This window comes from Cherax quadricarinatus, chromosome 3 (assembly GCF_038502225.1).
Source record: "Cherax quadricarinatus isolate ZL_2023a chromosome 3, ASM3850222v1, whole genome shotgun sequence".
In the NCBI taxonomy this organism is placed as follows: Eukaryota; Metazoa; Arthropoda; class Malacostraca; order Decapoda; family Parastacidae; genus Cherax; species Cherax quadricarinatus.
Window position 1 is genome coordinate 24,963,488 of NC_091294.1, and position 6,437 is coordinate 24,969,924.

Consider the following 6,437-nt stretch of genomic DNA (forward strand, 5'->3'; position numbering starts at 1 on the left):
AAACAACTGTCAAGGACCAGGTAATCAGGCTAAGGAAGGAAGGAGGAGAGACAACAAGAAATGACCGTGAAGTATGTGAGGAACTCAACAAGAGATTCAAAGAAGTGTTCACAGAGGAGACAGAAGGGGCTCCAGAAAGACGGAGAGGTGGGGTACACCACCATGTGCTGGACACAGTACACAACCGAGGAAGAAGTGAAGAGGCTTCTGAGTGAGCTACATACCTCAAAGGCAATGGGGCCAGATAACATCTCTCCATGGGTCCTGAGAGAGGGAGCAGAGGCGCTATGTGTACCCCTAACAACAATATTCAATACATCTATCGAAACAGGGAGATTGCCTGAAGCATGGAAGACAGCAAATGTGGTCCCAATCTTTAAAAAAGGAGACAGACATGAAGCACTAAACTACAGACCAGTGTCACTGACATGTATAGCATGCAAAATCATGGAAAAGATTGTCAGGAGAAGAATGGCGGAACATCTAGAAAGGAATGATCTCATCACCAGCAGCCAACATGGTTTCAGAGACGGGAAATCCTGTGTCACACACCTACTGGAGTTCTATGACATGGTGACAGCAGTAAGACAAGAGAGAGAGGGGTGGGTGGATTGCATTTTCTTGGACTGCAAGAAGGCGTTTGACACAGTACCACACAAGAGATTAGTGCAAAAACTGGAGGACCAAGCAGGGATAACAGGGAAGGCACTGCAATGGATCAGGGAATACTTGTCAGGAAGACAGCAGCGAGTAATGGTACGTGGCGAGGTGTCAGAGTGGGCACCTGTGACCAGCGGGGTCCCACAGGGGTCAGTCCTAGGACCAGTGCTGTTTCTGGTATTTGTGAACGACATGACGGAAGGAATAAACTCCGAGGTGTCCCTGTTTGCAGATGACGTGAAGTTGATGAGAAGAGTTCATTCGATCGAAGACCAGGCAGAACTACAAAGGGATCTGGACAGGCTGCAGACCTGGTCCAGCAACTGGCTCCTGGAGTTCAATCCCACCAAGTGCAAAGTCATGAGGATTGGGGAAGGGCAAAAAAGACCGCATACGGAGTACATTCTAGGGGGCCAGAGACTACAAACCTCACTCAAGGAAAAAGGTCTTGGGGTGAGTATAACACCAGGCACATCTCCTGAAGCGCATATCAACCAAATAACTGCTGCAGCATATGGGCGCCTGGCAAACCTCAGAACAGCATTCCGACATCTTAATAAGGAATCGTTCAGGACCCTGTACACCGTGTACGTTAGGCCTATTTTGGAGTATGCGGCACCAGTTTGGAACCCACACCTAGCCAAGCATGTAAAGAAACTAGAGAAAGTGCAAAGGTTTGCAACAAGACTAGTCCCAGAGTTAAGAGGTATGTCCTATGAGTAGAGGTTAAGGGAAATCAACCTGACGACACTGGAGGGCAGGAGAGATAGGGAGGACATGATAACGACTTACAAAATACTGAGAGGAATTGACAAGGTGGACAAAGACAGGATGTTCCAGAGACTGGACACGGCAACAAGGGGACACAGTTGGAAGGTGAAGACACAGATGAATCAAAGGGATGTTAGGAAGTATTTCTTCAGCCACAGAGTAGTCAGTAAGTGGAATAGTTTGGGAAGAGATGTAGTGGAGGCAGGATCCATACATAGCTTTAAGCAGAGGTACGATAAAGCTCATGTTTCAGGGAGAGTGACCTAGTGGCGACCAGTGAGGAGGCGGGGCCAGGAGCTTGGACTCGACCCCTGCAACCTCAACTAGTTGAGTACAACTAGGTGAGTACACACACACACACACACACACACACACACACACACACACACACACACACACACACACACACACACACACACACACACTCACACTCACACACACACACACACACAAATACACACACACACACACACACTCACACACACACACATACACACACTCACACACACACACACACACACACACACATACATTCACACACACACACACACACACACACACACACACACACACACACACACACACACACACACTCACACACACACACACACACACACACACACACACACTCACACACACACACACACACACACACACACACATATACACCAACACGTAAGGACACTACCACGGAGAGAGGGGAGAGGATGAACCAGCGAGAGTGGACCTATTATTCACGTTGGGTAGTGCAGATATTGAGGACATCACATATGAAAGACCCCTCGGGGCCAGTGATCATGTGGTTCTGAGCTTCGAATACATAGTAGAGATACACGTGGAGAGGGAAGCAGGAAGGGCAGGACGAATGAAGCCAAACTACAAGAGAGGGGACTACACACGGGGTTCAGTGGGACAGAGAATTGGCAGCGACGTCAGCAAACGAGATGATGGAATATGTGAAAACAATATGCAAGGAAGCTGAGGACAGGTTTGTACCCAAGGGTAAGAGAAATATTGAGAAAGAGAGGATGAGCCCTTGGTTCACCCAAAGGTGCTAGAGAATGGAAGAAGTATAGAAGGCAAATGACCCAGGAGAATAAGGAAAGAAGTCGAAGAGCTATAAATGAATGTGCACAGGTAAGAGAGGAGGTCCAACGGCAATACGAAAATGACATAGCATCGAAAGCCAAATCTGACCTGAAGCTGCTGTACAGCCACATCAGAAGGGAAGCGACAGTCAAGGACCAGGTAATCAAGCTGAGGATGTAAATAAGGGAGATCACAAGATACGACCGTGAAATATGTGAGGGGCGCAACATGAGACTCAAAGAAGTGTTCACAAAGGAGACAGAAGGGTCACCAGAAAGATGGAGAGGTGGGGAACACCTTCAAGTATTGGATACAATATATTCAACCGAGGAAGAAGTGAAGAAGCAAGCTGCTTAGCGAGCTAGATACCTCAAAGGAGATTACGCCGGAAAACATTTCTCCATGGGTCCTGAGAGATGGAGCAGAGGCTCCATCTCTTAGGAAGATTGTTGTTAGTGTACCACTAACAACAAACTTCAAAACATCTATAGAAACAGGGCGACTACCTGAGGTATGGAAGACAGCAAATGTATTAAAAATGGAGACAGACACAAAGCACTAAACCACAGCATGTATAGTATGCAAAGTCATGGAGAAGATTATCAGAAGAAGAGCGGTGGAGCACCTAGAAAGGAATGAGCTTGTCAACGACTAGCAGCACGGTTTCAGGGACAGAAAATCCTGTATCACAAACCTACCGGAGTTCCGTGAAAGGGTAACAGCAATAAGACAAGAGAGAGAGGGGTGGGTACATTGCATTTTCTTGGATTGTAAGAAGGCGTTTGACACAGTTCCACACAAGAGACTAGTGCAAAAGCTGGAGGACCAAGCAGGTATAAGAGGGAAGGCACTACAGTGAATCAGGAAATAAATGTCAGGAAGACAACAGCTGGTCATGGTACGTGCCGAGGCGTCACATTGGGCGCCTGTGACGAGTGGGGTTCCACAGGGGTCAATCTCAGTACCGGTGCTGTTTCGGATATTTGTGAATGACATGACCGAAGGAAAAGATTTCCAAGTGTCGCTGTTTGCAGATGATGTGCGGATGATGTAAAGTTGATGTGAAGAATTAAATCAGACGGGGACCAGACAGAACTACAAAGGGATCAGGACAGGCTGCAGGCCTGGTCCAGCAACTGCCTCCTGGAGTTCAACCGCACCATGTGCAAAGTCATGAAGATTGGGAAAGGGCAAAGAAGACCGCAGACGGAGTACAGTCTAGGGGCCCAGAGACTACAAACCTCACTCAAGGAAAAAGACCTTGGAGTGAGTATAACACAGGGCACATCTCCTGAGGGGCACATGAACCAAATAACTGGGCCAGCTTACGGACCCCTAGGAAACTAAAGAACATTCCGACATCTTAATAAGGAATCGTTCAGGACCATGTGTGCTTTAGGCTTATATTGGAATATGCAGCACCAGTTTGGAACCCACACCTAACCAAGCACGTAAGGAAACTAGAGAAAGAGCAAAGGTTTGGAACTAGACTGGTCCCGGAGCTAAGGGGTATGTCCTAGTAGGAGAGGTTAAGAGAAATCAACCTGACGACCCTGGAGGACAGGAGAGATAGGGGGGATATGATAACGACATGCAAAATACTGAGACGAATCGACAAGGTGGACAGAGACAGGATATTCCAGAGATGAGACACATCAAGAAGGGGTCACAGTTGGAAGTTGAAGACCCAGATGAATCGCAGAGATGTTAGGAAGTATTTCCTTAGTCACAGAGTTGTCGAGAAATGGAATAATTTGGGAAGTGATGTAGTGGAGGCAGGATCCGTACATAGCTTTAAGAAGAGATATGATAAAGCTCATGGAGAGGGAAGAGTGACCTAGTAGTGGCCAGTGAAGAGGCGGGGCCAGGAGCTGTGGCTCAACACCTGCAACCACAACTAGGTGAGTACACATACACACACACATACACAAATACACACACTTCTAAACCTCGGTTCTAACCTACGCTTCTGAACTAGGGTACTCCCAGTATCGTGAGTACCCCTCCGGTAATCCCGGGGTCTTGAGTACCCATCAGGTACTCCAAGGGTTTTGAGTACCCGTTAGGTACTCCAAGGGTCTTCAGTATCCCTCAGGTACTCCAACTGTCTTGAGTACTCCTCAGGTACTCAAAGGTTCTACAGTGCCTGTTAGGTATTCGCTGTGTCTTGAATGCTCATTAGTACTCACTCGGACTCCCCGGAGGTATTCTTGAACGGCACTCCTCGGAGGTAGTCTTGAACGGCACTCCTCGGAGAAATTCTTGAACGGTACTCCCCAGAGGTAATCTTGAACGGCACTTCCCGGAAGTAGTCTTGAACGGCACTCCCCGGAAGTAGTGTTGAACGGCACTCCCCAGAGGTAGTCTTGAACGGCACTCCCCGGAAGTAGTCTTGAACGGCACTCCCCGGAGGTAGTATTGAACGGCACTTCCCAGAGTTAGTCTTGAATGGCACTCCCCGGAGGCAGTCTTGAACGGCACTCCCCAGAGATAATCTTGAACGGCACTCCGCGGAGGCGGTCTTGAAAGGCACTCCCCGGAGGTAGTGCTGAACGGTAATCCCCGGAGGAAGTCTTGAACGGCACTTCCCAGAGGTAGTCTTGAAAGGCACTCCCCGGAAGTAGTCTTGAACGGCACTCCCCGGAGGTAGTGTTGAACGGCACTCCCCAGAGGTGGTCTTGAATGGCACTCCCCGGAGGTAGTGTTGAACGACACTCCCCAGAGGTAGTCTTGAATGGCACTCCCCGGAGGTAGTCTTGAACGGCAAACCCTGGAGGTAGTCTTGAACGGCACTCCATAGAGATAGTCTTGAACGGCACTCCCCGAAGGTAGCCTTGAACGGCACTCCCCGGAGGTAATGTTGAATGGCACTCCCCGGGGGAAGTCTTGAACGGTACTCCCCAGAGGTAGTCTTGAACGGCACACCCCGGAAGTATTCTGAACGGCACTCCCCGGAGGCAGTGTTGAACGGCACTCCCCAGAGGTAGTCTTGAATGGCACTCCCCGGAGGAAGTGTTGAACGGCACTCCCCAGAGGTAGTCTTGAATGACACTCCCCGGAGGTAATCTTGAACGGCAATCCACGGAGGTAGTCTTGAACGGCACTCCTCAGAGGTAGTCTTGAACGGCACTCCCCGGAGGTAGTCTTGAACGGCACTCCCCGGAGGTAGTCTTGAACGGCACTCCCCGGAGGTAGTGTTGAATGACACTCCCCGGAGGTAATCTTGAACGGCAATCCACGGAGGTAGTCTTGAACGGCACTCCTCAGAGGTAGTCTTGAACGGCACTCCCCGGAGGTAGTCTTGAACGGCACTCCCCGGATGTAGTGTTGAACGGCACTCCCCGGAGGTAGTGTTGAACGGCACTCCCCGGAGGTAGTGTTGAACGGCACTCCCCAGAGGTAGTCTTGAACGGCACTCCGCAGAGGTAGTCTTGAACGGCACTCCCCAGATGTAGTCTTGAACGGCACTCCCCGGAGGTAGTCTTGAACGGCACTCCCCAGAGAAAGTCTTGAACGGCACTCGCCAAGAGGCAGTCTTGAGCGGCACTCCCCGGAGGTAGTCTTGAACGGCACTCCCCGGAGGTAGTCTTGAACGGCACTCCCCAGAGGTAGTCTTGAACGGCACTCCCCAGAGGTAGTCTTGAACGGCACTCAGTGTTTGATTACGTATCGGTGAGTTGTTTATATCCTTTGTTTGTTTGTTGTGTGACCGACGCTGGTAGTGTGAGGGAGACCCTGGCACTGTGAGGGAGACCCTGGCAGTGTGAGGGAGACCCTAGCAGTGTGAGGGAGACCCTAGCAGTGTGAGGGAGACCCTGGCAGTGTGTGTGAGACCCTAGCAGTGTGAGGGAGACCCTGGCAGTGTGAGGGAGACCCTGGCACTGTGAGGGAGACCCTGGCAGTGTGAGGGAGACCCT